This window comes from Nelumbo nucifera, chromosome 8 (assembly GCF_055504915.1).
Source record: "Nelumbo nucifera cultivar China Antique chromosome 8, China Antique-T2T, whole genome shotgun sequence".
In the NCBI taxonomy this organism is placed as follows: Eukaryota; Viridiplantae; Streptophyta; class Magnoliopsida; order Proteales; family Nelumbonaceae; genus Nelumbo; species Nelumbo nucifera.
In genome coordinates, this window is record NC_142656.1 from 23483368 (window position 1) to 23491106 (window position 7739).

The following is a 7739-nucleotide window of genomic DNA, read 5'->3' on the forward strand; positions in this document are numbered from 1 at the left end:
GTGTTGTGAGAAAGGTTCAAAGTATCGATACATATCGGTTAATATGTATCGTATTGGGAGCACCTCAATACATTTCTATAAAAAATGTATCAGGGTTTTGATCGATTCAAGAGTAAAAGAACCTTAAATCAGCCCCTGAACCAATTTAAAAAAAAAATAGAAAAAAAAAAAAAAAAAAAAACAATACTGATACTCTCTCTACCGATATTTAGAACCTTGCTTATGGGTAGACGAGGGCAGACTAATCCGGAGTCATAGAAATGGCCAATGGGATTCACACTGACAGCTTGTACGGAAGAGAACAGGTGGGCCAAGTGACGGGCCTTACATGTGCTTGAACAATGTCAACCCAATCATGGTGGCAGTACATAACACGCTTCCCAATGTTCTGCACGTCCCACTGCTGTTCATTGACATTTTTAAGGAGCTAACCGTTTGTCTTACTTGTCACTAGTAGTCTCGTTAGATCAACGAGGGTGTGTTTGGATCGAGTGGGGAAGCAGAGAGAGAGAGAGAGGGGGGGTAACATGGGATGGAAAAGACATCCATCCGTGTTCATATGGATTAAATTAAGATTATGGGCCTTGTTTTGAGAAACTATAAAATTCAGTGGATGCCGACCAAAACTGAATACATGTTTCTGCTTTTGCTTAGGACGTATTTGATTCTTTGACCATTTGATTAGAAAATTAAAAAGTTCTTAAGACCAATTTACAACGTTTGGTTCGCGGAAATAGGGTTCTGTAATCGGATTCATAATGGGTTAGTGTGATTCCAACTATTTTGTTGGGTGAAATTGAAACTCATTTTTATTCTTGCTGACATTCTCTCATTTGAGGGAATGGTCTTTTCCTATTTCTCTCTTGGAAATAAAATCTTATTTCTGCTTATTCTAATTCTCATTTCCATTCTTATCTAATCCAAACAGTTTATAGGAATAGATGATTCCGATTCCGATTGCAAACCAAACAGGCCCTAACTCTCCGAGGAGAGATCCAAGATTGAATTGAAGTTTACAAGTGAAGAGTCTCAACATGTAAAGCATTGTTTCATCTAGAAACATACTAGTTAACTATTTATTTAGGCTGAGTTTGAAAGGAGTACAAACAAATGCAAATATGTAGAGTGCAAAACCTTATATTTTATATGTATTTATGCTGTACATATTCACATTTGTACTCTTTCCAAACTAAGACTTACGGTAATTCAATTTTTAAGAATGTATTGATGCGGTTGAGGCCCATTCTCAATGTAAGAATTGATGCAAGCCCAGACCATTTAAATTCTACAGAAGCCCATGGGATTTTCTTAGCGGTATTGTCTAAAAAAGGAAGAAGCAGCAGAAAAAAATAATTCAGCCGCCACAATTTTAGCCAAGAAAATGTGGTTGAGAATTATATTTTGGGCCCAATTAGGGTCGTAATCGAGCCAGGTCGAGTTGAGTATTATGTTACTTGAGTTTGACTCGATTCAAAAAACTTGGACCTTATAACTCAACTCAAGCTTGATTGAGTTTCAAGTTTCCTACATGATGATACTTGCAAATTCTTGACTTGAACCAATTATAAATAAATTAACATTAAAATATTAAAAATAAAAATTTATTTGGAAGCTTGATTATATATTAAAGAATATAAAAAATAATATTTATTTATATTATGAATAAAATAAATTAAAAAACATATTTTATTATAAGCTCCATTAGGCTTGTTCGAGCTCGAACTGAGTATTGCAAAACTTGAACCAAGTATTTTGAGAGCCGATTTCAAGTAACTCATGAATGGTTTGGCTCGCTTACACCCTTAGGTCCAAAAAGGATAACTTTTAAGCTAAAAAATGATTCTTTTTTAAGCTAAATTTCTTTTAATTCCAAAGCATAATGAACTTTGAGCCAGAAAAAAAAATAGTTCCAGTAATTTTTATATATCCAAGCCTAAAAATAAGATTCTTAGAATAACCGAATTGATCTGAATTAATTCCCTAATATATGTAGATTGCATGTGCAAACAATAGAAGAACTCTTTTTCTTCTTTCTGTGATGTAAATATCAACTTTCTCCCTAGGAAGTACAATATAACAGTGCATAGGGTAGTTATTATATATATATATATATATATGTATATGTATATGTATATGTATGTATGTATGTATGTATGAGATGTGCTTGGTCTGAGTTGTTTATAAAAAGGCTAGACCTAGGCCTATCCCATAAGTAATAGACATGGAGTTTATGGCCCAGGCCCAGCCTAATGGGTGAAAGTCCATGCCCAAGTAGTATAAAAATTCTAGTCTAGTTTGGGCTTGGATTGGGGCTAGGGGTGTCAACTGACCAGGTTTGATTTGGACCTGTCTAAATCAAAATCAATTTGAATGGATTGGACAGACCAATAAAATATATTGAATCGAAGCAGTCCAGATTTAATGGTCCAAAGTATTTATTGGATTGGATTGGACTCGATCCATTAATGAATTTATATTAGGCTGGATCATATTGAACCGATATCTGGTCCATTAACATAAGATAAGAATACAGGTTCAATGGACTAAATTGAAACCATTTTGAACAGTTTGGACAGTCAAGAATGGTCCAAAATATTTATTGAATTGAATTGGACCTGGTCCTTCTATAATGGACACATACTGGACCAAATTATATTGGACCAATATCCAGTCCATTGGCATCCCTAATTGGCGGCATCAAATCCAAGTTGTATATGAAAACGCCACTCAGAAACATCCTTAGGTTTCAAAATATACATTGACCATCCAGGGTGTTGATATTCATTTCATTTCTTGTCAGTGTCCTCCCCTTAAACATACTTACAATTTGTAGTCCAAAGAAGAAAAATATGTAGAGATAGAGAAATTGGGATTAGGACTGTCAACAGTACCCAATTACCCTAGTCCAAGTTACAAGATACAATTTGATAAAACCAGATTTGGATCAATTACATTTGGATGATTTTTCCCTTGTACCCGAATTGGGCAATGGACTCGTTACATGTATTAAGAAGCAAAACTGGGCAAAATTGTTTTTTTATTCAAATGGACAAAACAAACCTTTCATCCAAAAGGGTTATTTGTACCTAGTTTTTAACAATCTTAATTGAGTTGGGCCGGTAATTTCGAATATGGATTTGGGCTATTAAGTACTTAAAAGAAAAGAACTGAGCTAATCTCAATTCTAAGCATTCTTAGATTGGGTTGGGCCAGTATTTTCTACTATGGACTTGGGTTATTGTTCAAGACTTGGCAAACCGACCCAAAACCTAGTAGCCTGCCATTGTTAGGCCTCTTTTCTTTTTTCTTTTTTCTTTTTTTTTGACAAATATGGGTGGATCGCGCAAAAAATTAAAAAAAAAAAAAGAGGAAAAAAATGAAACTCTTCCATGAAAAAATAAATAGGAATATAAGACGACAAAGCTTCATAATTGTTTTATACATCCAGGAATCATGGGTTGATCAAGTCTACCTTATATTAGACAAGTGCTGGGCCAATCCAGTTGGACTGGGAAATAGTCAGAAAAGGTCCGAGAGAGCTCAGCTGGGGTCCTATGGGTTTGGCAACACTTCTCAAAATGCTCAGTCATCGCAACCAACCGTGTAATGAGTATTGATTGACTAGTTGGTGGTGATGATGTCCCTCAATCAACTAAAACGTTCAATAAACTGAGATTACAGAATTCAAACAAGTACGGATACACACGATGCAGAATTCTGAATTCCAGCCCCCTTCCCTCACTTCTAGCCCTCTCCCCCCTAAACCACATCCTACTCGTGAATTTGACATTAATTCCGTTCATGATGCATTCTTCCTGTATTTTGGGGCTATAAAATTCTGATATGGGCTGATTGGTCATTCTCCCTACAAAATTCTACCATCATCTTGTGTAATTCCTCGTGCCATTAAAAAAAAATCAGTAACATTTCTAAAACCTATGATGGTAGAGATCTGCTCCTCACACAGGGTGCCTCACATCAATTTTATGGGCATATCTCTCACCATGCATTAGGAATATTTCCCCTATTTATATATTATTTTTTATAGGAAATATTGTCAATGCATGATGAGATGTACATGTAAGATCGGTGTGAGACACCCTGTGTGAGGAACAGATCCCAATTCAAGATGGTAAAACCAATCAGATGACTCAAAGCCGGAATCCAAGGTTTTGACTTGAGTATTCCTGCTGACACAGTGGCGGAGTAGTGATAAGAGCCCGTTTAGGAATTAGGAGGGTTTCAGTGCATTGAATTAGGGGTGCAACTTGGGTTGGCCCGAGTAAGAAATTTATATTGTCTTGGGTTTTTAATTAACAAAAATCATATCAAATAAAATAAATTAATAATTAATTAAATGAAATGACCTTATCAAATGTAAACACAAGGTTTCCAATGGACTTATAAATCAACAATTAACCATTAGCCTGTAAGACCCATTCCCACTCCTTTTGCATTTTCACTTTCAATCATCACTCGTTTTATATCTAGCTTAATATCTCTAAGTAGATTTTTAACATAATCGTAAATTTTATTAATTAAAATAAGTTCATTATTATAATACGTTCTACTTAGACCTTTGGGCTAAGTTTGGTTTGAAGGAAAAGGTAGGGAAAGGAAGGAAAAGACAGGGAAACCTATACAAGGTAAGGCTCCATTTGGTTTGTGGAATGAGGATGAGAAAAATGGAATATTTCGAAAATATTCCTTTTTCTCTCATTTGTTTTGAGGGAAAGAGAGGGATGGGATGAGAAAAATGTGGGATATCAGATCCCAAATCATGAATTTGGGGTTGCACCAAAACCGTGGACCCTGGTGGAAAAATTTGGAAAAGCATTGTTACAATCGAAAGAATCACCGTTATTGGCCTTCTTCTTCACTTGGCAAGGAACCAGTGCAAGGGGTAGTGGCGATCTCCCTCCATCTTCCTCTTCTCTCTTCTCCCTCACCTTCTTTCCGTCTTCACCAGATCCTGCGGCGATCTGCGAGGGGCACTCCTATTCTTCCCGTCTTCACCAAATCTGCAGTGAACTAGGCAGCGGCAAAGAGAACCAGGCAATGGCGAAGAACCAGGCAGCGGCAAAGAACCAATAGTCTTTTATGGTGGTGAACCAACAATGCTTCCCTATTCCCTGTTCTTCCCGTCTTCTTCCCTCACCTTCTTCTTCTTCTTCTTCTTCTTCCAGCAAAGAACCAACAGTGCTTTTCCTTTATTTTCCATATATTAAACCAAACACTAGAAAGTTAAATTTTTACACTTTCCCATCCCGTCCCATCCCATCTTTTCCCATCCCACCCAAATCTTCCCACAAGCCAAACGGAGCCTAAAGGTTTCCCTCCCTTTCCCTACCTTTTCCTTCAAACCAAACATAGCCTTGGTGAAACCTCCTTCCTTCTCTAGTCATTTCACTTTCAACCGCTACCTATTAGGATGACATATAAACTTGCGTCGAGGAATTTTTTTTTTCAAGTAAACTAAAAATTCATTAAAAAAGGAAAAAGAAGGTACATAAGAAAGGTGATAAGACATCACCTAAGAGAAGAAAGGAAACTCCTACTGAAATAATTGTTCGGGTAGTGTTTGAGGTATTCTAGGATGCCACATGTCAATCTCTATAGTAGAACTCCTTAGACCATGTTAGCACCGTACAACATGGCCACATTGCAGATGGGTGGACCAAGGAAAAGAGTTTCACACGGACATGGAAATGTATTCTACCAAGGAAATTAAAAGGGGAGCCCTCTAAGCACATCGGTGAGTAACCTCATCCCGATAACCCTACAGGCCTAATCTGACTACAAATGGGTGTTCGGCTATATATAGGCATATCCTCCTCAAGATAAAGGACTTTTGACCCTCGACTCACTTTAGCATCCATTGCATTCACCTCGGTTTAGACAAACCTACTCTTTTCTGCTCGTCCCAATTTCCTGTCTTTCTATTGACTTGAGAGTTAGAATGCCTATCTGGGGAACAACTCCTCAGGCCTCTAACCCTCCTTGTACTTGTAGATAGCCTCAGTACACGACTTCATCATTCTACCTCAGCCTCGTCCAATTAGCTATCTGACAGCATCCTCAATTTGGCGCACCTTGGATTGGACAATATCAATAACAATAGCTGAACTACATCCTTACTACAAGTATTTGAAAAGAAAAAACGGCCTCAACTTGCAATGTCCTATCCTCCCTTACAATAAAAATAAAGTAATCACAAAACATATTAGTTTCTATTTATCATAAAGAGACTAGCTGTTTTAAATGCTCATTCACTAAGAAATCAAAAACACCTAGATCTTCAATTGTAATCAAAACTAACTTCCTTGTTTATGGACCAATTTCTAAGCGTATGCAAAAATTGGTATATGATATTCCTATTTTGGTAAAAGATTTATGATAGTTGTGAAATAATTAATTAAAGAAAATAAAAATAATAACACATCTAACACTCATAGTACATTTTTCAAACAAATAGTTAGTTGTAGACCCATCAAAGAAAGAAGTTATTCGGTTAAGTTACTTTCACAGAGTTGTTTGGCCATTCATATTGAAAAAATAAGTGATGAAAGCCGGTTTTCCAAACCACCACTTAAAATTAAAAATTGAGGCTCTTGTATTCCTTCTATGAAATTTAAATAAATTAATTGGTTTACACAATGAAACTTGCTTAATAATTGAAAAGATGGGAAATAGAGTCATCATGTGTAGGGATTAATGCATGGAATAGTATATTTATTTCAAGAATTGTTCTCTCACTCACTAATAAAAAATGACTATTCATGTTAAAAAGATTGCAATTTTCTTTGTGATTAGTAGGATCACATAATGTAGCATGTAGATGTCTATTTACCAAAACATATTTTTTTCGTGGACAACTCTATATGTTGCTATATCTCATGTGACTTTTTCTATTTGGACTGGAAATTTTAATACAAAATAAAGAAAATGAATCAAATGGTTCCACACAAAATGTTGTTTATAAGGAGGTATTTTAGGATATCTTATAAAAACATGCATTTTAATTATAATTGCTAACAAAGTCTATGGTCTTTTTAAGATATGCAATTTGTATATTTACTTTATTATTTCTTTTATTGATTATTAATTATGTTTTTTTCGAAAAATTGGAATGAGGTCTTCTACAATTTACCAATAAATTAAAGAAGTCATTGATTGGTGATTAAAAGGCTAAAGAGGGAATTTAATGAAAAAAATGTTGGTTTAAGGTAAGTTAGTTAAGTTTTGTTGCTTTAAAAAAAGGGAAAATTCCCGATTAGTACCATGTACTTTGGGCCTAATGCCATTTTGGTCTCCGAACTTTAAAATGCGACAATTTAGTACCCGAACTTTCAAAATATGACAATCCAGTACCTACTGTTAACTAACTGTTAACCAACCGTTAAGTGGCATTTGAAAAAGACTCGGATGCCTTTTTCCATTCAAGAAAGTTGGGGTCATGCTTGAGTTGGCATTCTGGTGACCCCAACTTTCTTGAATGGAAAAGGTAAGGATTTGGAACTGTTAATTTTTTGTCAATGTTTAGATGGTTGATAAAGAAAATTAGATGATACTTGAAGGGCATTTGTGTCTTTTTCAAATGCCACTTAACGGCTGGTTAACAGCTAGTTAATAGCAGATACTGGATTGTCATGTTTTGAAAGTTCGAGTATTGGATTGTTGCATTTTAAAGTTTAGGGACCAAAGTGGCACTAGGCCCAAAGTACAAGGTATTAATCGGG